Source organism: Sinohyriopsis cumingii, unplaced genomic scaffold (genome assembly GCF_028554795.1).
Source record: "Sinohyriopsis cumingii isolate HCF-2022 unplaced genomic scaffold, ASM2855479v2 utg000615l, whole genome shotgun sequence".
NCBI classification, from domain to species: Eukaryota; Metazoa; Mollusca; class Bivalvia; order Unionida; family Unionidae; genus Sinohyriopsis; species Sinohyriopsis cumingii.
Window position 1 is genome coordinate 1,413,130 of NW_028315917.1, and position 27,184 is coordinate 1,440,313.

At 40.7% G+C, this 27,184-nt stretch overlaps 1 protein-coding gene across 1 annotated transcript in view; it reads left to right on the forward strand.

Moving 5' to 3' along the window:
* The first annotated feature begins 8,239 nt into the window (after nt 1–8,239).
* The window catches only part of LOC149773765 (uncharacterized), a 40,561-nt gene continuing 21,616 nt past the window's right edge, over nt 8,240–27,184 (forward strand). Inside the window, exon 1 of the mRNA XM_089946035.1 lies at nt 8,240–8,338. The gene's annotated coding sequence lies outside the window, so the exon portion shown is untranslated. The remainder of the gene's footprint in view (nt 8,339–27,184) is intronic.

Genomic DNA, 27,184 nt, shown 5'->3' on the forward strand with positions numbered 1-27,184 from the left:
GGGTCACAAAAGACATTTAACCATCTCAATAATATCAGACCACATCATCATATCGAGGAACGAGTGGCAAACTCGCCAAACGCATTATTTACATGGATGGGTAATTCTGAACCCATCATGACAAGTCCAATTCGGGCTAGTGTTTCTGTAATAACGCAGCAGAACTTACGGGCCTCAGCAAATAGTATGACGGAAAGGGAAAGGGAAGATATGAGTGAAGATACCTTTATAGAGTCGGCATAAACAAATCATTCAAGGTTGAGAAATTTAATGCTCGAAATAAGAAATGAAGTAAGGAAATTATTAAAAATGTATATCTATTGAATGTTCCCAGGATGAGTTGAAAAGTAAAATTGAATTGCTTACTAATCAAAATCTGGTCCTATGCAAGAAGATTGAGAACCTGTTATTGAATTGGAAACACGACTGCAGGCAAACGAACAAAAGCTTGAGCAACATGAGGCGTGTTCCGGTCGAGAGAATCTAGTGTTTATGGTGTGCCTGAAATCCGCGAAGAGAAGTGGGAAGATACCGTAAAAAAAGATTAAAGTGTATATGAGTGATGCACGTGGTTTAGATTCAAGGATAGAGGTTGAAATAACCAATCGGCTGCAGTGCCGTCTTAAGGCATGGGCACACTGGGCAGTTGCCCAGGGCCTCACGCTTCTAGGTGCATCATGCTGCCTATATTGTTAGTGAATATTGAAAGATCTTTTGGCAATTTAATTTGCTTTAAAAGTGCAGTGGGAAGCACGTTTCCCAATTTTATTGACCGTTTATTTTTATTTTACATTTTTCTTCCTGTGGTGGGTAGGGCCGGTAGGGGGCCCAGTGCATTGCTTTGCCCAGAGCCTACAATGTTGTTAAGACGGCCCTGATCGGCTGAGATCAAAAGAAAACCCAAGACCCGTGATTGTCAAATTTTCAAGTTGTAAAGACAGACAGAAAATGTTGAGATGCTATAAAGAAACAAGGAAAGAAGCCCGTGAAGCAGCTACGAGGACCACGCCTGTGAATGAAGATGGAACGGCAGCTAGCAGACCTGTTTGCGTACGTGTGGCTGAAGAATCCCCGTTCAGAGTGAGAAAAGCTCGCGCCAAACTCTACCCGACATTGAAAAAAATCATTGAACAAGGAAGAAAAGCTTTCTAAAAGTGTGTCAAACTAATAATAGACGGTTACACTTATCTGTTTGATGAGGTTAGAAATGATGCTGTTCTTGTGGACAAAAGATAGGACTCAGATCAAGGCCTGCAAAATGGGTATGGGGAGAACCGTTCTACCTCTGTGTTAGGTTGTTTATTATGGAATATATCTGGCTTTGCCGAGAAACTTTCTAGAGAAAAGAGGTCTGATTTTATTAACTATGAAAAAAAATTTGATATACTAGGCTTTGTTGAAACATGGGCAGAAACTATCGACCAGTTTCATATTAACGGTTATAAAAACTTTAATATTGTAAGAATTAAATTACAATCAGCTAAAACAAATTCAGGAGGATCTCGGTTTTTGTTCGTGAACTCCTCTCCAAATATTTTAATATATAATGAGAAAAAAGTGCCTCAAAAAAATATTTGGTTGGTTGTTTCGTCTAAGGATAGCATACTGAAGTAGAACTTAATGTTTGGTTTTGTCTATTTGTCACCTGCATACTCTGTTCATTCAGAAGAAAATGTATAGGAATTGGTAGAAAATGCGTTAGCTCACCAAAAAATAAAATTGGCTGACTATAAAATAATAATTGCCTGTGCTTTTAATGCCTATACCGGAACGGAGCCAGATTGTATTAAATATGATAGTATTATTGACCAACTTCAAGCTTTCATTTATAAAGAAGATGACGTAACGTATGCTTTGGATAATCAAGACGTAAGGTAAATAAATCACTATGGAGGAAAACTTCTACAATAATGACAAATGACGGGATTTAGAATCGCCGATGGTAGATGTGGGATAGGGAAATTTAGATAGTATGCATGGCAATTCGGCATCAACAATAGATCATGTCTTAGCCGACGTATGTGTTTTAAAAATATATCCTCCTTTGACATAGATGATAGATTGGAATCAATACACATACCCATTATGTTTTCCATTGCCTACATGAGTATACTGGAACAAAAGGCTATTACGGTCCTGGGGTAACGAAATAAATAAATACATATGGAACAAAGAAGAATGTCTATCTTTTATCCAAAATTGCAAAGATCTATTATCTCAAAATATGGATAAGATTTTAAACGATATCAACAATAAAGAATTTAATCAATGCGTCGAAACAATTACTGATATCGTACATAGTGCAGCAAGCATAATGAAGACAATCAATCGAAAGTAAATCCTAGATGCGACATATTTAATAAGAATTGTTAGATGTCAGCCTTGGTTTGATACAAATTGCATAAACGCCAAAAGCAAAGCCTTAAGATATCTAAAACAAATTAGATTAAAATGCACAAGTTGAATCACTGGAAGATTATAAATTTTTTTGGCATATATATAAATCTCTAAAGTAATATGAATTAAAACAAAAAATAGTCTTTTATCTGCATTAAACTCTAAAAATGCACAACTTTTCTGGCGCCTTGTAAAAGAGCCAAAGTACTGGTATGCAAACCAGTTTCACGTCTGTAACTTGACATGAATGAATAATTTTCAGAATTATTTAATTTTTCCAGTTCTCTTTACCAGATACAGGAAACGGAAAACATTTAGCTAATTATTCAGGTTGACTTTAGATTGAACTATCACTGAAGAGGAGGTACGCCTAGCATTAGGTAAACTGAAACATGACAAAGCTGGGGAATAAATGTTTTATCCAGCGACTTCTTTATATGTACGAGCAACATAATAGCGGGTTTCACGGTTGCAACGGAGTTACTGATCGTAGCGCCTAAAATTACCTCCCTTAGCTCCAATGCGCATGCCCACAAAAAATTTCCAGTTCCGGATAATTCAGGAATCTTAGCTGTACTACAGATCATTATGGCTAAACCAATGAATCAATTATATATGTCAAACATATTTTGTTCATACTAGGAGAATAAATATAGACATTAAATCAGATAATTAGATTCAGTGTCCATACTTACATTATATCAGATAATTAAATATTTTCTTTCCATACTTAAATGATATCAAATAATTAAATACGCTGTCTATAACTGATAATATAGGTTCATTGTTCATAATTTCAGATACATTTGTAGGAACATTTCACTTTGCTCTCCGATTTTAAGCATTAATTGAACATTTTTGGCTATATAACTTTAACGAAAACAATCTCAACAATTTACATTTTTCATATGTTGACATATCCTTCTTTCTCTGTTACTTTCGCAAGGCTAATAGTTCATTTATAACACGAGTTAAGAAAGTTATAACATAAGTTCGATAAGAAAATTATAACACGAAATCGATACGTCAGCTGATTTGTAATAGTGAAAATTTTAAACCAGAATTTTTTTTTTTTAAAAAATAAAATGGAACACAGTATTTTAATGTGTTAAGATGAACTTAACAAAGCAATAATTACATTAGCTACCATAACGACAAAGGAGTGTAATTAATGCTGATGGAATATTTATTCATATTTGGGTGTAAATATCGTACAATATTCAGATTAAATAACATGCCCACTGACGTTTTTTTTTTTTTTTTTTTTTTTTTTTGCTTCATTTTCATTTTGAGTTTTGAAACATCAAGTATCGTACGGTACATGGAATAACTTTCAGCATGATTTTTCTTTGCTTATGCTGACACGTAATAACTCTCACATTTCTGATTGCTACCAGCGAATTCATCTATAACAGCCTTCTTAAAATTAGTTTAATTATGTTTAACTTTTCTTGCATCAAATATGTAAGTTTTAAAGATCCAATCATTTCACAGATTCCGTCATATTGCTTTGGTTCACGTTTTAAATCAATATTGATCCTTGTGACCGGATGTAAAATTGCAAACAGTATGATTTAAAAACGAGACTGCTTGTAAGAACATGCTCTACTAGTCAATAATAAATGGATACTCACAAATATTCATATTTGTTGTCTTTATCTATCAGTCACTCTTTCTATCTTAGTGTCATTTTACACGCGTTTCTAACCAGAAGTATGTTTATGTACTATATGTATGCAAACATACATTAATTCGAGGATATACATACCCATGCACCAGATGAAATGAGACAGACATACATACAGACAGACAGATAGGTGAGAGCCACAAATGTCCAATACTTGCATAGTGTGTCTAACATCGATACTTCTCCAAACTGTATACTTTAAATTTCCAACGGTTCAAGGAAATGAAATTAAAATAATCTTCAAGGAGACTCGTACTTGCGCCTGTCTCTTCAAGCGTGGTTGACATTTGTGCATTTTGAAAAAAATTAAAGTTATTTCATTTAAAATTTAATGCACATTAATAGAAAAGCAACAGTCTAAATCAATAATAAAAGAACCTTAAGAAATTATAATTTTTTTCCTCGTTGTCGTTCAACCTCCATTAACTTCTATGATTAAAGCTGTAAAAATAAACATATTTTCATTATTCTTCAAGCGAGATAAATTGCAAGAACTTTTTACGCAGCGATATACTTTCGCACAATAAAATAATACAATCTAGAGCATAAGGTAGTAATGGAAAGATGATGAAGTTCTGAAATGAGCAGATAATATTTACTTGAAAGCTGGCAGCAGCGCAAGTTAGTGAAAATAAAATAAAAGATGTAAAAACAATAGATCAAATATTGATTGAATTTCTTTTTAAGAAAGTGAGATACCGATCCTACTTGCAGAATGTAAGCGGTCTGTCACATTTTCTTGATCTACATCTGCCATCTTAATTGATTGACCTATCCGGAAGTGAGTTGCACCGAGATGTCCTCTGGTGTTTTCATGGGGAGATACTAACCGTGAAACCCGCTATAGCACCAATATTAACAATATTATTAAATAAACTATTCGATGTTGAATATTATCCGGAATATTGGTCAGCGGCTATGATCATATCAGTTTTGAAGAAAGGGGATGTAAAAAAAAAACTCGAATTACAGAGCATTAGTCTACTACATTTATAAAGCAAAGTGTTTACATCGATTTTAAATAACAGAATAAACGAATAGGTGGAGGAAAACGAATTACTGGGCAACGAGCAAGCAGGATGTAGAGCATTCCACATCAGATAATATATTTATATTATATACAATAATTTGTAAATATTTAACAAAACGTAGAGGTACTGTCTATGCATTATGAAAAAGCCTTTGATAGGATAGAGAGACGTTTAATGTACCAAAAACTAGTTAGTGAAAATATTAGTGGAACTGATGTTAAGAGTCATTAAGGCAATTTATAATGATGTAAAAGCGTGTGTTAAGTCCAAGAATTTTATTATTGATGTGTTTAATTATTCTTAGGGCGTACGCCTAGGATGGTTTTATCGTCTGTACTTTTTTCTTTATTTTTGAAAGATTTTAAACCCTTTTTAATTCAAAGAAACAGGGAGTATCTGTAGAAATCTTAGAACTATTCTTACTGTTGTATGTAGAAGATTTAATTGTCTTTGCTGACACTGCTCACTAGTTGTAAAATGTGCTCAATAGGTTGCATACATATCACCTAAAGTGGAAATTAAAAGTGAATATTAAAAACACAAAAACAAGATTCTTTGAATTTCGCGGAGGTGGCTATCTCAGAAATTACGAAAAGTGGTACTATGGCCAAACAGAGGTAAAGATAGACTCATCATAACTGTTTAGGATGCATATTTTCTTCAACGAATTCTTGGTATATGTGCCAGAAAACTCTATCCTTTCAGATGCTGAAGGCTATGCATATACTGAAGTAAAGTCTTTAAAAATTTGGCAGATTACCCGTACCTGGATTGCTTCGTCTGTTTTACGCGAAGACAGCTCCCATGGTTTGTTATGGAGCTTAGGTTGGTGGTGGTGGTGGTGGGGATTTATGTTGCCAATGATATCGAAAAAGCTCATCTGTCATTTTGTAAATATATCTGTGGTACATCTAAGTCTACTTCAAATGCATTCGTATAAAACGAATTAGGCAGAATTAGTATGTAGTGTGTAAGACATATACGTATTTTAAAATATTGGTTAAGAATTCTAAAAATGCCGGAAGACAGATATCCTAAACAATCTACGATTTACAGTTAAAATGGAGGAAATTGTGATGGTTGGGCTAACTATGTTAAGAAGCTTCTTTTTTTACTTTAGGATTTAGTATTGTTTGGTGTACTCAGGGCGTAAATGATGAAAATACATTTCTTAGATTGTTCAGTCAGAGATGTGAAGATATATTTTGGCAAAAGCTGCAGGATGAGATTAAGACGATGGAAAAACTGCACTTAATGGTCATTGGGAGCATAATTTACTTCTCAAAGGTGGGGAACGTGCCAATCAGAGATAATAAGGGAAGATATGAAAATATTTGCTATGAGGAAAGATTGTGTCAAATTTGTAATCTTAAAATCGAAAATGAATTCCATTTTATTACTGCTTGACCGCTTTATGGAGAAATACCAATGAAAATATTCACTCATCTTTGTATATAAAAATCCAACTTTAGAAAAATTTAGGTCTTTTATACACAATGATGGTAATGAAATAGTGATGACTAATTTAGCAATGTTTACTATAAAAGCCTTAAAGATTATAGAAACCGCTTTATCAACGACTCCTGCTACATAAGACTTTAGATCATTATCACAAAACTTGCTCCATGCAAATTTTGGGTTGCCCTTAAAATCCGTTTTTTTTTTATTATGTGTAGTATATACCCGTATCTAACCCAATTCAAAAAATGCCACATTGATTACTTTTTCATGTATATTACTTCCAATAGTTGCGATGTTCTTTTGTTGCGCTCTATAACATCTTTTTCCACCGCGTGATGTATGGATATGTATCATGGAACTGTGGCCTTTATTACAAATAAACCTTATATATATATATATATATATATATATATATATATATATATATATATATATATATATATATATATATATATATATATATATATATATATATATATATATATATATATATATATATATATATATATATATATAGTAATGGAAAAAGTCCTAATATCATCTTTGCCTCTTTGAATATATTATATATCTATTTATTCTGATAGATCTATAGATAGTAGATAGAAAACTGGATAGAAAGCAAGAGAAACAGACAAACTGATACTCATAATAATATATTTTCTGGTTGAATATAGATAGAAGTATTGTTTCGTGCAATGTGTTTTGATTCATAACACTGCCTTCCTATACGTATTGCAGTGTATGGGAAGAAAGTCTGTAGATGATTCAATTTAAACGGTGAACCAGAAGTCAAATTGTCATACATCTGTAATTGTTTTGAAACATATTTATGTGAAAAATAATTGGGAAACATTGTGCATGTGAGCGAGCCCAGCTACATGAAGTTTCATATTTTCAATAAGATGGGTTGATGACAGCGAATTTGATTTGTCAGGTTCAGTATCACACTTGATAACATAACTTCTGCATTACATTTTGTATGAACTTAAAGGTTATCGGTTTAAAATTCCTTCTTTCCCGGAGATATTAAATAAAATATCATTCGAGACGATAGATTTTGGATTTGAAGGTCATTTTTGTATTATTTACCAGATCATGTTAATGTGCTAACTGTGTGCATTCCTTTATACAACATCGAATCAATCCGAAGATTTTGAGGAGAGCAATCGTTTTCAGTCAAAATTTTACGTAGTTTTTTAAGTCCACTAAATATTTTCTCATTCCTTGAGTGTGTTTTATGTTTACTAGTCCTCTATCGCATTTGATGTCGTGAATTTTCTTCTATGGACTTCTAAATTGGATTGAACTTCAACCCTGATTTTCTCAACCATAGTTACCAACCAACGAATTTATTCATTTATTTATGTACTTTTTCAGTTTCAATGTTGTGGCGTGGACAGATATACGGACTTTCGTAAACTGCCATCAAGGAAGTGGAATATAACAATAGAGCTTGGCAGCATTGTTACTGGGAAACAAATTCTATTTGCCTGTTGCAAAGTTAAAAATGATATTGATTGTGTTCTCAGACCGAATAGCACAACAGCTTTCAGTGAAAAGGTAGGCATTGTATCCATTACAACAAAATGTAATTCTAAACTTAAATCTTCTTATGCAAATAGAACGTATTTTGTTTTAAAAACAACTATTATCTTTATTGTACAAGCAAGTGCTACAGTGTTCCTATCTGAAGACTTCGACATCGAACTGCATGAGTACCGTTGGCTTTTGAACAATCAATATCACGAAGAAGAGACATAATGTGCGTGTTAGAATTTTATATTGATATGTGAAAGCTCCATTTATACTTCATGACTTTGTTCTCAATCACACGTTTATGTATGCAAAACTATGGTCTGTGAAAGTTATCAACATATACCCATAGTAGTGAATGGGGTCACCCTAGCGTCAATGGGAATTAGCATTAAAAAAAACCTTGGGTCACTCTAGCGTCAAGGGAAATTTAACATGGGGAAAAATCGTGGGTCACTCTAGCGTCAAGGGGAATTGAACATGGGAAAAAGTCTTGGGTCACTCTAGCGTCAAGGGAAATTGAACATGGGAAAAAGTCTTGGGTCACTCTAGCGTCAAGGGAAATTCAACATGGGGAAAAGTCTTGGTTCACTCTAGCGTCAAGGGAAATTGAACATGGGGAATAGAGTTTGGGTCTGTCTAGAGACAAGGGGAATTTAACATAGGATTTTTTTTTTTTAAAAAAAATTTAAAAAAGGGTAGGCAATCGAAAGTCATTCTCTTTTCGAGACCTATGAGTGGCCCTGAAAAGGGCCTTTGGGTTTATGTTAATGTATCCATTAAAATAAAGGGCACCGCATTGGTCTTCTTCTTGTCCTTAGGCTGCGTCTCACTGTTGGCCAACGGTCCACTTGGATCGGACATACATTAGCATGTCCGTCCTAAACATCATTGAAGACACAAGGGTGGATGATTCAACTGTGGTCCACATCTTGAGGCGACGTGAACAGGTGAATCAATGCAGTGAATTGCGCTTATTTATAGGTAGAGGAAGGATTGAAACGGATTGAGTTCATTCACCAATCCAAACACGCGTTACAAAATTCAGTCAGTCCGCATCCAATCCGAAGAGAACAGTCTGTGACGTCACGTGGTCTATATAGATTCTCTAGCGCCTGTGTGCAGTCAATCTATGCGATAGTGATTCAACATGACGGAAACTCAGAAAACGATTCATTAGGGTGTACCAGCAGTGGAGACCGCCCAAGGGAACCCGGACTTACTTTCAGAAGAGGTAAATTGGGATTTTGTGGATTTTCTTACCTCACAAGAATTTGTTCCGGAACCTTCGTTACCTTCTTCATTACCGCAAGTGGAGAATTTTAGACAGAGACAGAAAGAAGAATTGGAGAAATTTATACAACGACAAAAGGAAGCGGAACAAGCTTTTCTCCTACAGCAACCGCAGCAATAAGAAGAGGTAAGAAAACAACAACAACAACAACAAGAAGTAGCAGCAAAGAAACAAGAGGGTGAAAATCAAACGGTCACGGTACTGTTGGACATTTTAGCGGAGTTCAGAAGTCTGAAACAAATTATCAGACTTCTTTATTACGACCGAAGAGAATACGACCTTCCCGAGCTAAACACGTCAACCCTGTGACTAAGCCTACCGTACCAGCCTTAGTGATTTCAACCCAATCAACATCATCATCAACAGTACGCAGTCCAGAAGTAGGCCTTGGCCGTGGCAAAGGCTTAAGGCAGTTAAAGCTGATTGCTTAAACTCACCCTTACACCAAAAAAGGCCCTTTTCAGGGCCACCCACGCCTCTCGAAAAGAGATAGTCTTTCAATTTGCCAATAACTCAAAAATCAACAAAAAAACCCATTTTACCCCTATAGTACGTGTATATGAGTGCGTGAGTGTAGCTTCTTATTTTAAAATCAAAACTCAGAGACACTTACCTTTTAATACTTAATTTATTCTTTATAAATATTAACAATCCAATTCACAATTCAAAACAGAGCACTTTAAAAAGTTCATACACTTCTTCTGTCTCATTTTTTAGTCTCTCTGTTTTTTTCAATTTCTTCACCGTCACAGGCTTTTCCTCTTCTTCCTCCTCACTTTCTTCCCTTCTTCTTTTCTTCTCCTGTTTCTTTTTCTTTGCCTCTTGTAAATATAATTGTCTTCTTTCTTCCTCTTCTACCTCTGAAGAATCCCTCTCTTCTTCCTCTGAAGAATTCCTCTTTTCTTCTGACTCCTCTTGTTTCTTTTTTGGGCAATCTGGAGACCAATGTCCTTTTTCTTTACAATAATAACAGGTATCTTGACTTCTGTCTTTTCTAGCCCCTGTTTTATTTCTTTTTTGACGGTCTGGACACTCTGAAGACCAATGCCCTTTCTTCTGACAGATATAGCAAGTATCTTGACTTTTATCTCGAAAGGAAGGAGAGTAGTCCGTCGGCTGGTCTGAAGAGAATTTTCTAATGACCCCTCGCAAAGCTCTGATGAAACGTTCCATCTGGGTAGTCTCTTGCATCGTTGTGCTCGGTTTGAGAGTGAAATGAATAGTGAAAGGGCAAGACACACACCCTTTTATATACGCTGGTCTGCCATGACTATAAATTAGTTTATGGTGTTTAAACTTGAGTCATTTGACGTTTTGCACTCAAGATGAAACGATCCAATTCATTTGAGAAGAAAGAAGAAGAAGAAAGTAAGAGGCAGAAACGTGATCTATCGCCTCGTACCAGAGCTGAAGTCTTGGCACAAATTCATGCCAGTGATTTTGAAGAGGACATGAGTGAACCAGAATTCGAACCCTCTAAACCAAGTTTGCCACCCTTAGTGAACCCTGAAAAATACTATTCCATTCGAGAGACGGAAAAGCTCTGCTCCAGAAAATTTAGAACCACGGCTTACAAATACACAGTGAAGTTTAAAGATTTCAAGTCCGACGTACCATTAGAGAAAGCAGAAGGGTTCATCACCGGAGTGTGGGATTCTTTGCTCACCACACTCAAGCGACAATGTCAACCCAAAGAAGACGATCGCTTGAGACTTTCCATACAGCATGACGGTTTGAAATCCCCTGTTTGGATCGAGTTTAGCACCCCTGCAGAATTGACCACTTCCAAAGTCATGGACAAAATTCAACACGTGCAACAATCTAATGACCAGTTTGACATCACCGATGGAAAAGCCACACTGGACATGACCCACGTCTCTCCTCCTCAAGGGACTGGACGCAAAAAGGTCTTATTGGTGGACGAACTTCCCAACACCAAAACAAGTCTCGTCCGAATTAACAACCCTCAAGACCAGATGTGTTTAGCCAGGGCTATCGAGGTGGGACGAACCTATGCTAACAAGAATGACACGGTAGAATGGAAAAGAGCCTGAAAAACTATTCAACAATCCGACCGAGCCAAACAACGAAATGAAGCAGAACTCCTGTTACAACAAGCCGGACTGTCCAAAGACAAACCCTGTGGCATCCCTGAGATGCAAAAATTGCAAGATGTCCTAGCTCCACGCTACACCTTGAAAGTGCACCCTCAAGAAGTGCATGGGCCTCTGTTGTTTCGAGGCCAAGATTTTAAGGATTGAAAATACATTCACCTTTATCATCACGATGAACATTTCGATACCATTACCAGTATCACTGGATTCCTGGGATATGTTTATTATTGTGAGAAATGTGACCATGGTTATAATAATCGAGAGCAACACAAGCATTGTGGATTGAAATGCTCTGGATGTTTGGCCTCTCCACCCTGTCTGAGCGAAGAACCAGTGCCTTGTTCAACTTGTCTGCGCACGTTTGTCAGCCCTACCTGTTACCAACAACATTTGAAGACGCAAGGTTCACAGCAGAAATGTGCTTGTCAACTGCTGAGATTGTGCCCTACGTGTGGACAAGGCATACGTACCAATAGTGCCAAGGCACACATATGTTCATGAAAGAAAAAATGTCACATTTGTCACCACATCGTGGACTTGGAACATCAATGTTACGTGCAAAAATACCAACCCCAACCAGAGGAAGAGGACGGACACAAGAAGAAGAATAAAGGCAATTTCATCTTTTTCGATTTCGAATGCATGCAAGAGACTGGCATTCACATTCCTAATTTCTGCGTGGCTCATCGAGCGTGCGAGAAGTGCATTCAAGAACCTATCTTCAGTCATTGCCCTCACTGCAGCAAGATTCTTGGAGGGCGTGAAAAAATCTTTCGAGGACTAAACACGTTAGCCGATTTTGCCCAATGGGTCTTAGACCCCATCGACAAGTCGTGGAGCCAAGAGGACATCGAACGTTACGGAGATTGTCATCGTCATGCCACGATGATGGCTCACAATTTCTCCGGATACGATGGACAGTTTCTTTTGAGATACTATACGGAACAAGGCACCGACCGTCCTAAAGTGACTTTGAACGGAGCCAAAATCATTTTCATTCAAGTAGGACAAGTACAGTTTAAAGATTCGATGAGTTACTTGGCCATGCCTTTGAGTCGAATGCCTAAGACGTTTGGAATGACAGAAATGGCTAAAGGGTACTTTCCACACTTTTTCAATACGGAAGCCAATCAACACGCCGTTCTACCCCATTTACCTGAGGCTCACTATTACGACCCCGACAACATGCGTACCGAACAACGAGAAGCTTTCTACGCTTGGTACCAGGCTCACGCCTCGGACCCTTTCGACTTTCAGGAAGAAATGTTAAAGTATTGTCGTTCCGACGTGGACATTTTACGGCGTTGCTGTGGAAAATTTCGAGAACTGTTCATGGAACACGGAGGGATCGATCCTTTGAAGAAGCTTGCACCATTGCCAAAGCGTGTTCCTTAGTGTACCGCCAACGATTCATGCCTGAAAACACCGTGGTTGTCATCAGCCCTCAAACGACCAACTATGTCAAGCGTCAATACTCGGTCAAAGCCCTACGTTGGTTACATTACTTGTGCGACAAGGAAGACAAATGGATTCAGCATGCCCGCAACGGAGGAGGCGAAAAGACCATCGGAACGTATTCGGTCGATGGCTGGGACTTAGAAAACCCCAAGATCGCGTACGAGTTTAACGGTTGCTTATTTCACGGATGTCCCGTCTGTTACCCTGATCGTAACACTAAAAATCAGTTTTTACAACGGACCATGGAAGACTTTTACCAGGACACTTGTCAGCGACGCCTAAAGTTAGAACAGGAAGGACACCAAGTGGTGGAAATGTGGGAACACGAGTACGATCACCGTTTGAAAATCGATCCCGAGTTTAAACGCCTCGTGGAAAGTTACCAGTTCATGGACCCGCTGAACCCGAGGGATAGTTTGTACGGAGGAAGGACCAATGCCACCTGTTTGCTGTACAAAGCCGACGAAGAGAAAGGAGAAGAAATCAAATACTTGGACGTGTGTTCGCTGTATCCCTACGTGTGCAAATATTGTCGTTTTCCTGTAGGGCACCCACAATTGCTGACGGAACACATCGACCTGAAAAACATTCGACAATACGAAGGTCTAATCAAGTGTAAAGTTTTGCCGCCCACGGACTTGTACCATCCCGTCTTACCTCACCATTGCCAAGGCAAACTAATGTTTCCTTTGTGCCGTACTTGTGCCGAAACGTGCAACCAAGACCAGCCTTGCCATCACACCCAGGAAGAACGGACCTTGACGGGGACGTGGGTCAGCGTAGAATTGTTCAAAGCTCTGGACATGGGATACCAACTGTTAGAAGTGTACGAAATTTGTCACTTTCCCAAGACACAACAATACCACAAGGGTGATCCCAGTCAGAAAGGCATTTTCGCTGACTACGTGGATGCTTTTTTGAAACTGAAGCAAGAAGCCAGCGGCTATCCTTCCTGGTGTCACACTCCCGAAGACCAAATACAGTTCAAAGAGAAATACTATGAACGAGAAGGCATCTCTTTAGATCACATCGAGAAAAACGAAGGCAGGCGATCGTTTGCCAAAGTGATGTTAAATTGCTTGTGGGGTAAAATGGCACAACGACCGTGTTTACCCAAGACGGAATATTTGACAGAACCTTCCCGCTACTTCCAGATGATTCACGACAAAACCAAATACATGAAACACGTGGACGTCGTTCGAGAGAATTTGATCTTGGTCAATTACGAAGAAGATCTGGACTTTGTACAAGACGACCCTTTTGGAAATGTCATCATTGCGGCTTACGTGACAGCTCATGCTCGCTTAAAATTGTACGAAGCTTTGGAACTGTTAGGGGAACGCGTCCTGTACTTTGACACGGACAGTTGCATCTACATTCATCACCCGAGTCAACAGCACCCTGACATCGAAGGAGACCGTTTAGGAGCCTGGACAGACGAGCATCCCGACGACAAGATTCTAAGTTTCGTCAGTGGCAGTCCCAAAAATTACGGCTACGAGTACCGGGACCCACAAGGAGAAGTGCACACGACGTTCAAAGTAAAAGGACTGACTCTGAATTATCGTACCAGTCGAGTGGTCAACTTTGGGGTATTGAAAGAAGCCTTGCAATCGGGAGAGGATGGAAACTTTAAAGTGACCACCTATCAACCGAACAAGATTGTACGTTTACCCACTCACCACATCGTCAGTCGACCCTTGGAAAAAGTCTATCAAATCGTGTACCAGAAGCGAGTGCGACTACCCAACCACTTTACTTTGCCGTATGGACACGTTGGTATAAAACATTGGTTGTAAGAGGATAGTCACCCACTAGAAGGATGACTTCGCCACAGCAAGAATCGAGTGAGAAACCCGATGAGAACTCCAAGTTCAAACCCTACCATTTTCCAGTCTTCTTACCTGACTATTGTGACTGTGCCCGTCGATTGGACACGTTTCAGAAATGGCCTACGGATAGGGAAGGATTACCTTCTTCGCATGTTTTAGCTAGAACAGGATTTGTCTACTTGGGACCTGAGTCAGGATTGGGATATGAAGTACAGTGTTTCGCTTGTGGCCTGAAGTTACGAATGGATCTATGTATCTATAAAGATTCAGCTATTCTGGAACATACTCGATGGTCTCCGCACTGCCCTTACCTTTCTATGGCCTTTCCACCCATGACATTACGGTACAATGATGACGGTACCTTAGAGACGGTACCTTCCAAAACAAGACATAAAAAACATAAAAAAGGAAAGATGTACAAGCTGGAGACTGCATTGCGACTAGTATAAAAAGGGGCTATGGTCAAGATCGATAGTTCATTGGGACTACCAAGACCGAGCGAACAAGATGAATACTTTCAGTGAAACACAAAACAAGTTTAGACAGGTACACTTCAAGTGTGGGACTTCTGAAGTGGAATGTGATTGTGAGCCTTGCGATGGGTACGATGCTGTACGTTGTGACCTTAGCGATGCCGTAAAGCATCATGGGAACTTCAGTGTCACTACCCGTATCATGGAAAGTGATGCTGTGCGTGTCAAACCTGAGGGATGCGAAAGCGATGCCACTCGTCTTCTTGGACATTTTACTGGGTTTCGTTTTAAAGGGGAATGTTCACCTTCACGTCTACTCACTACGGATGTCATCCAGCCCTGAGCAAACTCCTGCCCATGTCACCCAACCCTCATCGAAACGAACCTGTGAAAGACGAATATTCGTTTCCTGTGCGTTTGTCGGAATACTGCGACTTTGAAAATCGTCTTCAATCGTTCAAAGGAAAATGGCCTAAGTATCTGGGAGGACCGACCACCGAAGAATTAGCCAGAGCCGGATTTTTCTACTTGGGCGAAGGAGATAAAGTCAAGTGCTTCAGTTGCGGTGTGTCACTTCATTACTGGGAACCACAAGATTCGGCCTACGTAGAACATGCTCGATGGTCACCGAATTGTCATTACTTACCCTTAGTGGGACCGAGACATTAAAGTAACTTACCATGTCGTTGACGAAGAAGAAACCAGTTTGGCTAGGAGTCAAATGTTGGACATCACCGAGACCAGTATTTAAACTTCATTTCAAAAACGATATTGAATCATTACCTAAAGAACTGCAAGAGAAGATTTACGAGGAAGTTTGGCACTTGCCAGAGTGAAATCTCAATGGGTCACTGTAGAACTTTTGTGCCGAGAAATTCACAAGAGGAAAGTGAAAAAAGTCAACCAGTGTGTTAGATTCCTTTGGGTCAAGTGTGTATTCGTCCTATTGTATTACTCTAGGCCGTTTACATCAAAAAGAGTTCAGTGAGATTCTTGGACGTTACCCTGAATGGCAGTGGTCAGAAATTACTCACTATGTGGATTACTTTTGCTCTAGGAGAAGATTGTGAATTGTACGGACTGACCTATTCATGGATACTTTACAAGAGAACATTCGTGCTTTGCCTGTGGAGTTGAGAGAACGCATTTACCGAGAGCTGATCAAAATACAAGTGAAACGCAAACGCAGAGTTATTCATCCGTTTTTAAATTATGCTCTGTTCCAAAGTATAAGAAGACTGATTATGAGTGGATATTACATCAGCCACAAAGGTAAACGAGGCTATTGGCCACCACCCAAGGATTCCAAAAACAGTGTATATACTTATGGATACTTTACAAGAGAACATTTTGGGCTTGCCTGTGGAGTTGAGAGAAGGCATTTACCGAGAGCTGGTGAAAATACAAGTCAAACGTAAAGAACAATTGCATCCGTTGCGTCACCAGATCTTTAACCAATGGTACCTGAATGGTATAAGAGAACTGATTCGTCAGAAATTGTTTCAGTGGTCAGACCTTGTTGAACACTTTCAGTTTGTGAATGAACTAAACGTTCGTAATTTTGGTTACTTCGAGATTCACCTACTGCAACGTATTGAGGAAGACGAGTTAAAGGATTACCAACATATCTTACGTGGAATCTGCTTAGCGGAAGACGAAACATCTAGACAAACTCTGACGTTTCGGTTACAGTATGTAACATTTAAATTCCCCACTGGAGAACGAAGATGTCTAGTTAGAAATTACCTTTATTGCTTCCGAAACAAAGAGACTATAAAAACAGGCTGCCATGCCACGGATTATGTCACATATCATTGAACAGATTCAGTGGAAGGAACTCAATGACCATATTCAAACCGTGGATCATTACCATCGATTATTACAAGAACTGTATCCATTCAATTTATGTCGACAAGTGGTGTGTGTCTTAGTGACTTGTTTTCTGGGATTTCGTTTACCAGCCGATTCCTTGTGGACTCTTTACGAACAGTACTTACCACCTCAATGGCCTTAAATGGTCACGAAAGACTCCTTTTGCTCAAAGCCTTGCGTTTTCATCTGGATACTTCTCGACCTCAACAGAAAAAAAAGATTCGTCAACTTTTAGCTACCCAAGACGTGTATGACGACGTGTGTGTAGCTTGTGACTTACATCCCCATTGGACAGATGTCCGTGCCTGGAAAGAATGGGATTTTGAGACTTGGACCCAAGAAGTGGCCCAGTATGTACGAGAGTTGTTCAAGGAAAAAAGTTACTTTTCAACCTGTGTTAGTGACGGTGCCAGAAGAACCCGTCACCCAGGACAGGACTGTCGTGGACAGGCCTGAAAGACCCTTTCGGGAGAACACTTGTGTGACCTTACCCCCTATAGAACTGGTCAGAACTTTACCCAAAACAGGTTGTACAGACACTAGTTTTTATTCCACGTTAATGGTTATCATGTGCCTTTTATCCTTGTACTTAAGCCTTTGGCTTTTATGTATTTTTGTCTTTCGTATTCATGTTTAAAACATTCAATAAACGTGTTCTGAAAAAAGTATATAAACTCTTGTCTTGTTTGTTTTCGTGTCACAAGTGACATTTCTCACACTATGGCTACCTCTGCTGTCTCTGCTCCCTCTTCCTCTACTGTCAAAGTCATCGACGAACACTTAGATCGTGCCAGTTGGGAGGCTTTGTATCTTCGCCATCCCTTTAACATGCTCATTGCTGGACCTAGCGGTTCAGGCAAAACCGAATTCGTCAAACGTTTGATCGAACATAAACATCATTTGATCGATCGGCCACCTCAGCGGATCGTGTGGTGTTGCAAAGAGTGGCAATCGGCGTACAGCCTCTTGCGAGAAAGTCAAGGTGATTCCATCGTGTTTGTGGAAGGCATTCCTAAAGAAGACGACGGCATCGTCTCTGACTCCCGTCTAACCCATTTGGTCATTTTCGACGACATGTTAGGAGAAGACGAAGAAGAAATTAAACTGTGGTTCACGCGCAAAGGTCATCAATGTAATGCCAGTGTCGTTTACATCACCCAAAATTTGTTTCAACAAAGTAAAGCCCATCGCACCATCAGTCTCAATGCACATTACGTGGTCTTGTTTAAAAGCCCTCGAGATAAATCGCAAGTGCAATTCTTAGCCAAACAGTTAGGAACGCCTTGGCTGACTCAGGCGTACGACGATGCCACTCAAACTCCACACGCCTATTTACTCGTCGATTTGGAACCTACGACCCCCGAGGATTTGCGATTTCGTACCCACTTGTTTAACCACTGGTGCCAAGACGGAGGGCCTGTCCTGTACACGTCTCCGTCCTCGACTTAATTTCACTCCACAAAAAAATCTATAAAAACCTCAGACCCTTTTCGTCTGTCTCACACACATTTTAAACATGACGTCCCTTCAGTCGAATCTTCCCGTCAAATTGATTCGTTCCTTGTATGGCATCAGTCGAGAAAAAAATCCACAAATACGAGCTCGTGTCTTAGAAGCTAGTCTCAAAAAAGTCTTACGATTGCTCACGGAGAACTTCTCCAGTGGCGGGACCCTCCTCTTACCAGACATCACCCCGGAAAAAGAAAAGAAGCCCCCAGAAAAAGAAACAGAGAAAAAGTCCCCAGAAAAAGAAAAGTCCACAGAAGAAAACTAGTCGCAAGAGAGGTACTTCGACCAGGACGCAACCTTACACTCGCAAACCACGACCTGCCACGGTGGTGACTGCGTCTCCGGCAGCCTCACGTTCATCCACTTCTCCGTTGATGATACCAAGAACTGAAGAGTACTTGGAGACGTTGATCACACCAAGAACTTCTCCGTTGATGACCCCAAAAAGAACTTCCCCAGTGGCAGGACCCTCCAATTTAGTGGCAGTGACTGCTGCTCACAAAGTACCTTCTCCCAAAATCAAAGTCCAAGAAAGATCGGGCATGTTACAAAGTTTACTGGATTTGTCCAAGCAAGAACTGGCTCGATTTAGTCCGTTGCGTACCCCTGTACGACGTGTCATGCCTGTCCTCAAATTGATACGACGTAAAGACAATCAGTGGCGACGCGTTCCAGTATAAAAAAGGCCTGTGACCAAGTCGGGGGTATCAGTGTTTTGGTGCTCCTGAAGATGTCACCCTCCAGAAAACATCCCTCTTCTAAACAACCCCAAGGAAAGAAAAGAAAAGGACTGCCTCCTCGTTTAGTCAAACATGGGGACATGTTATCTGTCCTGTCCAAAGCTTCTCCACCTCTACGAAAAAAACTCATTCAATCGGCCTCCAAAGAGGTCATCGATACCGTGTGCGAATGTTGTTTGAACGTCTTGAAAGGCACGATCCCTTTGTCCAAACACCAGAAACAATGCTTAGGCAAACATCGTCACGTTCTTCGCCAAATGGTTCAAAAGAAAATTCCCATTCGTCAAAAGAAGAAGATGTTGGTCCAACGTGGAGGCATTTTACCCCTCTTTTTAGGCCCCATCCTGAAAGGAGTCTTGGGAACCATGTTGGGAGGACTGGTGGGAGCAAGATAAAAAGGCTCTCGGAAGTCCCAAGATCTCAGAATCGACCCCTGACAACCCCATGGAAGGACGAAAACTAGCTTTAGTGCCTTACAAACGATGGATGGAATACCATCGGTGGCAAGAACAACGCACCCCGCATTTACCTCCCAATCCCAATTTGAGCGAGATGTCCCAGTTACAACACGAATTGCAGTCCTTGATGGATCGCCAAGATTTGTCCGAAACAGAAAAATCGCAAAAGTACGGTCAACTCTTGCAACGACTGCAACTCTTTCACCAGAAAGCTTTAGACGAAACAGCTCTACCCACTCTGAAAGATTTTAAGACCTTGATGAAAAGTCCAGCACCATCATCACTACCACCACCATCACTACTACCATCCCCAGAGGTCACCAGAGATGCTACCCCACGAGGACCTGAGGAAGACGAGATGCAAGAAGTGTTTCAAACACCGTCAGCAGCTCCCATTTCGAGTAAGATTGCAGCATCCTTGTTGACCCCGTCCCCCACACCCCAACGAGAAGAAATGAAAGCTTGGGTTAAAAAGATGATGTCAACTCCTCGTTCGACAGAAGTGAAAAAGAAAGAAGGGAAACCAGAAGTGAAAAAAGAAAAGAAAACCAAAGCCATTCCATTGCCACCTGCACCACCACTACCTTCGACTTCTACTCCCGTAGCCCATCGGACACGTAAATCCGTTTCTAAACCACCCTTTCGACCCACCCAATGTAGCATCACCGAAGAGTGGGTGACTTATTAACACTCCAAAAAAAATGGAAAAAGTCTTAGCCAACATTTACTACGATCCCTCTCATCCTGCAGGTTACGCAGGAGTTCAAAAATTGTATCGTGCTGCCAAAACGCGAACGAAAAGTCTCCGTTTACCTCAAGTGCAACGATGGTTACAAGAACAAGCTACCTACACTTTACACAAACCCATTCGACGCAAGTTTGCCAGAAGTCGCACCCGAGTGGAAGGCATCGATCATCAATGGCAAGCCGATTTAGCCGATGTCTCTCATTTGGCCAGCTACAATCGTGGCTACAAATATTTGTTTTGTGTCATCGACGTCTTTTCCAAATTTGCCTGGGTCGTGCCCTTGACTTCCAAATCGAGCAGCGAGTTAGTGCGAGCCCTGCAACGGGTGTTGAAACAAAGCGGTCGTCACCCTCTTCGATGGCAAACGGACAAAGGCACCGAATTTCTGAACCAAGCTTTCCAAAAAGAATTAAAGAAACGTGACATTCATTTTTTTACCACCGAGAATCCAGAAACCAAAGCCAGCATCGTGGAACGTTTTCAACGCACTTTGAAAGAACGCATGTGGAAATATTTTAGGCATCACCACACTCTGAAGTACATCGACATCTTACCGCACCTGGTGCAAGCGTACAACCATTCTTACCATCGAAGCATCGGACGTGCCCCGCAAGAAGTGACTCCCGAGAACGAAGTGTTGGTGTTTGAGCGCCTGTTTGGTACGTCCCCGACGAAGGCTGTCCCCAAGAAAAGTGGAATGTTGGCCGTAGGAGATTGGGTGCGCATTGGCAAAACCAAACGCACTTTCGACAAAGGTTACTTACCTAACTGGACGACCGAATTGTTTCGCGTCACTGGACGAGTGCATGGCCGTCATCCTGCCGTCTATAAATTGGAAGACATGAACGGAGAAGTGCTAAAAGGAACGTTTTATTTGCCCGAGTTACAACGTGTCACCAAAAAAGAAGACGACGTGTACGACATCGAAAGCATTCTCGAACGCAGAACCCGTAAAGTGGGCAAACGACGTATCAAAGAAGTCAAAGTACGTTGGAAAGGATATCCACCCAGTTTGATTCTTGGATCGACGCTTCGCAAGTCATCGACTATAAAAAGAAGTGACCATGATGCCCTTTCACACAGACGCAGCTACTACGGCTACAAATCCTTCACCCAGTTCTTCTCTACAAGATTTGCAAAAACAACCCTTGTGGGGGTGGTGCGGAGAACGTGTGTCTAAAACGCAAATCGTCTTTTTCTGCCAAATCTTCGTGGTGTATTGTGTCATCGGGGCAGCCATTGCCAATTTGAGTTTGCAACAAGGAGACAAACAATTGTGGACCATTTTATTGAGCAGTTACATCGGTTACCTGCTTCCCAATCCCTCCCTGAAATTCTCCTCGAACGGGAACCACGGGAACCTAGTGTCCAGTGTCAGTGCCAGTCACCACTCTAATAACAACCACAACCAGAACCCCATTTTAGGCGGAGACACGCCTTTGACGTCCAGTAACCCCTCGGAGAGCCACAGAACTCTGGAATTATGAGTCACCAAAACCAATTTTACTTAACCTTACCCAGTGACAGTTCCATGGAGGTGTTTCCCAACAACACGTTGTGCTGTTACAAGACCAAATTACCTCAGGCCATCCCGTTAGATCACGAAGCCCATTGGGAAGTGGCTTTAGTGGAAATCATTCACCCGACCCAAGTCCACAATGTCCTTCCCAGTCAAAATTTTTTTTACGGTGGAAGTTCATGACGAGCAAATGCAAAAGTACTTGAATACCCATGTCAAATATGACAATAAAACCTATGATGACAAAACTCAAAAGTGGACCTACAACTTGTTCATTCCCCCAGGTTATTATTTTAGTGGTCAACATTTGGTCTGCACCATAAGCTCCAGGTTTAATGTCGTGTTTCTGAAAGCTTTGGAAAGTGTCCAAAAAAGTGTCACCATGGAGTACCACAAAGCAGCTCGTCGCTTCTTGATGAAATTTGACCGGAGTAAAATCGTGTCCATTTTATTTTGTCCTGAATTGTTTGACATGTTGGGCGGAGACATGGACATGAGAATAGCCATGATCAAGAAAAACGAATTACCAATCATTTACGACAACGGGTCGTTTAGCAAGTTATTTCGTGCCCCGGTAGAACTGAACCAAGGACTGAATTTGATGTTTGTATACTCCGATGTGGTGGAGTATAACGTGGTGGGACACACCTCCGTACCGTTACTGCGTGTCATTCCTTTCAAAGTAGATTCTGCCACGAACTCTGACGAGGAAGTTGGAAACACTTACCACGCCCACCGCGAATTTGTACATCCTCACTATTTGCCTGTCAGCAAGTCGTATTTGGACACGGTCAACATTGCTATTAAAGGAGATTTGGGACAAAATATTACATTCACCAAAGGAAAAGTCACGGTGAAACTCCATTTTCGAAAACGGATCTCTCACGACTCGTAAGTCATGTATCCAGTGTACCGAGGGGTTGCTCGACAGCGAGGATACGGTTTAGGAGATATGTTAAAATCGGCCTTTCGTTCGGTGGCCCCTGTGTTGAAACCGATGGTGACACGCGGATTGCACGCCTTGAAAGATGTGGCACTGACACAAGGCAAAGAATTTCTCCAAAATGTCATCATCGACAAACAAAATCCTAAAGAAGCCTTCATGAGGGCAGGCAAAAATGTCTTGCTGCACACGGGTAAAGACCTTTTGGGCCGACGAGACACACCTATAAATGCCCTGCACGCTACCGAGTCAGGCATTCAGCAAGGACAAGGCAGAAAGAGACGACGAAGAAAACACCCTTTCACCAGACTTCACACTTCTAAAGCGAGAAAGGCAAAGAAAAGAAGAACCGTTCGAGACTTAGACGTTTTCGATTATTGAGAAAGAGAAAAAAATGATGCACCGAGAGTCTTGCGCTTGTTCCAAGTCGGAACTGGATCTGTTTGCCATGCCGCCCACCATGATGACCATGCAATAATCCCAATGGGTGGAATTTCACCCGGTCTCCTCTTTGACGGATTCTGCTCCCATCGAGTTTGACATCAAAGGACAACCCGAAGATTACATCGATCTGAATAGCAGTTACCTGTATTTGAAAGTCAAAGTGATCAAAGCGGACAACACCAATCCTGGAGCCAATGATAGGGTAGCGGCCGTCAACAATTTCATGCATTCCTTGTTCAGCGAAGTGGACTTGTACTTGAATAACAAACTGGTCAGCAGCAGCATGGATACCCGTATCGTGCCTACCTGGAAAATCTCTTGACGTACGGAAAAGAAGCCAAGAATACTCATCTGGATGCTTGCGTGGTATGGAAACCTGACACGGCAGGCACGTTTAACGAAACAGCCCTGACAGAAAATGGGAATGCCCACAATGTGGGGTTTAACACACGTAGAAATAAAATTCTGCAAGGGCGAAGTTTAGAACTAATGGATCGTTTGCATTTGGACATGTGGTTACAAGAAAAGTATTTGCTGAACGGAGTGGATATCCGACTGAGACTGAATCGTAGCAGTGCCACTTTCCATTTGATGGTTGCTGGTGATACCGTTTACAAAACTTTCATTCAAGAAGCCCGACTTTACGTGCGTCGTGTGGAAGTGTTACCTAAAGTGGGAAACGACGTTAGTCAGACGTTGAGCAGAACGACCGCCAAATATCCGATACGACGCGTAGAAGTGAAAACGTTCACCATTCCTGTTGGACATCGATCCATGATCGAAGATCATCTGTTCCAAGGACAGTTACCCAAGCGTTTGATTGTTGGTATCGTCAGGAATTCAGCTTTCAATGGAGCCTACAATGAAAATCCTTTTGAGTTTCAACACTTTGGCGTGTCCAAGATCGAAGTCAGTCGCGATGGCAAGACCTTGTGTACCCGACCCTTTGAGCCTAAGTTTTGTGACAGAAATTATTTGAGATCGTACTTGTCCCTGTACGAAGCCACCGGACAGTTAGGAACCAACACCAGTCACGGTATTCCATACGAGGATTATGCAGGAGGCTATGCTTTGTGGGCTTTCGATTTCACTCGAGACCAAGGCAGCGACGAGGGACATTTCCACCCTATAAAATCCGGCCAGATTCGTGTGCAAATTCAGTTTGCAAACCGAGACCCTACTGATCCAACGTTGAACGTCATCCTCTATGCAGAATTTGATAATACCATAGAAATCAACAGTTTGAGAGAAGTTATTCTAGATTATTAGAAGCCATGGAAGACTGTTATCCCTCTTTACCTAGTGGAGAAACTTTGGAAATGGAATGTGAGGAGACCGTGGAAAAAGAAGAAGTTATCACGATGAAGTCAAGATGGCCAGAACAAGAAGCCCATTTAGTCTCCTGTTTTGCTACATTCCTGACAGATGTAATGAAAGAATTGATCAAGAAAGAGTGCTATGGATGTCACAACAATCATCCCAGTCAAATTCAACACGACAAATGTCTGATGTTGAGCCAAGAAGAAAAATTGGACGAATATCTGGACAAAGCTTGGGGTGTCATCGAGATAGAATTCGTGTTGAACGAGTGGTATAAAGGCTTGGATAAACATTCTTCTCCTCCATTAACGTCTTTCAAGCGCCGTCGCATCGAATCTCTCTTTGACCAGAATAAGAAGTCGGAGCCAAACGCCTTTTACTTGTCAGACATTTTCAAGCAAAAGGTCAGGATCGAATTGATGACTTATCATTACCTGTGAAGAAGAAGAAAACATGGATACCTGGGAACTTTATTACCTTTTGAACCACAGTTCGTATACGGCTTCTTGGAATCCTGTCGTCTGTGCTAAAGATGAACTCCCTCATCGCAAACCTCAAGACCATCTAGCTTATGTGATCAACACGGACGACAGTCATCTCCCAGGAACCCACTGGGTAGCCGTCTACTTTCCTCAAGAAGGATGTGTGGAATATTTTGGATTGCCCCCATTGGAAGACGATATCATTGACTTTATGAGAAGAAATGCTCAGACCACCCGATTCAATAATGTGAAATTAAAAGGCACAGATTCCTTGGTGTGTGGACAGTACTGTGTGTATTTTCTGCATCATCGCAGCCTGGGCTATTCCTTAGAACATTTAGTGACTCATTTTGATCCTCGTTCTTCTTCTAGAAATGATGTGAAAGTAGATCGATGGTTTTGTGACAATTATGCTTATCTTTTGTCTCAAGCTAGGAAACGTAGTGTCCATCAATGGCCTAATGACTTCCAACAGTGGAAATCACAATTTCATTCACAACGTAGTCAGCCGTGTTTAAAGTAGAGTGTGAATTGAAAAAAATGTTTGTCATTTGAAAAAAAATGTTTGATGTTATATTGTTGGATTATTGTTAAAAATGTTAGAGTTGTTTGTTAGTGTTAAGTGATTTTTTGAATAGAAAATGTTGTGTTTTGAAAAAAATGCCTTTGTCTTTTGTTTGGCTATAAGAATGTTGATTCATGCTCTTTCACTTCTCTCTATCCCTCTCATGACACTCACTGAACGTTGCGGCTCGAAAACCGTGGAGGGATGTTTTCCTTCACGTCCGCGCTTTGACTTTAAGAACCGGGAAAGTTTCCAGTCTACCCATCCATTGTCGACTCATCCTTTTACGAAGATGTGCTCCAGACTAGCTAAGCTAAACGAAGCCTACGTGAATTTGCATAGGGTCAGACACAGTCTGATACCGAAGCCAGAAGAGATAGAGAATGTGAGAATGTTAAAAGTCACTGAAGACCTGATAGAAGAGCTCTTCAGAGAAGAAGTGAACAGGGAGAAAGAAGAATGGACAGAGAAGTACAGACTTCAGAGACAGCAGCGACAGCAACAACAACAACAGCAGCAGCAGCAGCAGCAGGAACCTGAACCTGACAGAGGCTTTGTCGATTGTCGTATCGACACCAAAGAGTTCTTCTTCTCTTTCCGAAGAAGCAGACCTATCGTCAGAAAGTCTATCCACAGAGGACGACGCATTCTTAGAAACTAAAAGATTGCCATAGCAAACAAAAAACAAAAAACAGCCCTTTTCAGGGCTACCCAATACTCTAGAAAAGAAATAACAATCAATTTGCCAATGTGTTTAGGTAGAGTAGTGTGAATATAAACACTGACTCTTTTGTGATGTGAGTGTATGTGTTTGTGTATAGGATTGTGTGTTTGTAAGTGCTCGCGTACGTTGGTGTGGATAGTAGATTAAAATCATGTTTTTTTTTGCTGTTTGAGGTGTGGAAGAGTAGATCTGGGGTTTGATTGGATTGCTTTGGGTATGTGGATAGTATATTGAAGTGATTAATGAAAATGTTTTAGAATAGTGATGGGCAGTATAAAAAAGTGAGTGAGTGTTTCTTTTAGGTCCGCGCGTTGTTTGGTCATGATCTAGGTAAGATCAATTTTGTTTTAGGGGATGTTTTCCTTCACGTCCGCGCTTTCAGTATAAATTGAAACTCGCTGGGCAGTCTAGCTACCCTGTTCATTCGTTGACAAGACAATGAATACCAGAATTGTGAAACTGCTAGAACTCCAGATGCACCTGGAATATGCCAGGCGCATACTAAATGAACTGGCCGCGGAGGCCATTGTCGAAGAGGCAAGGATGAAAGAGGAGGAGGAAAGAAGAAAAAAAGAAGAGG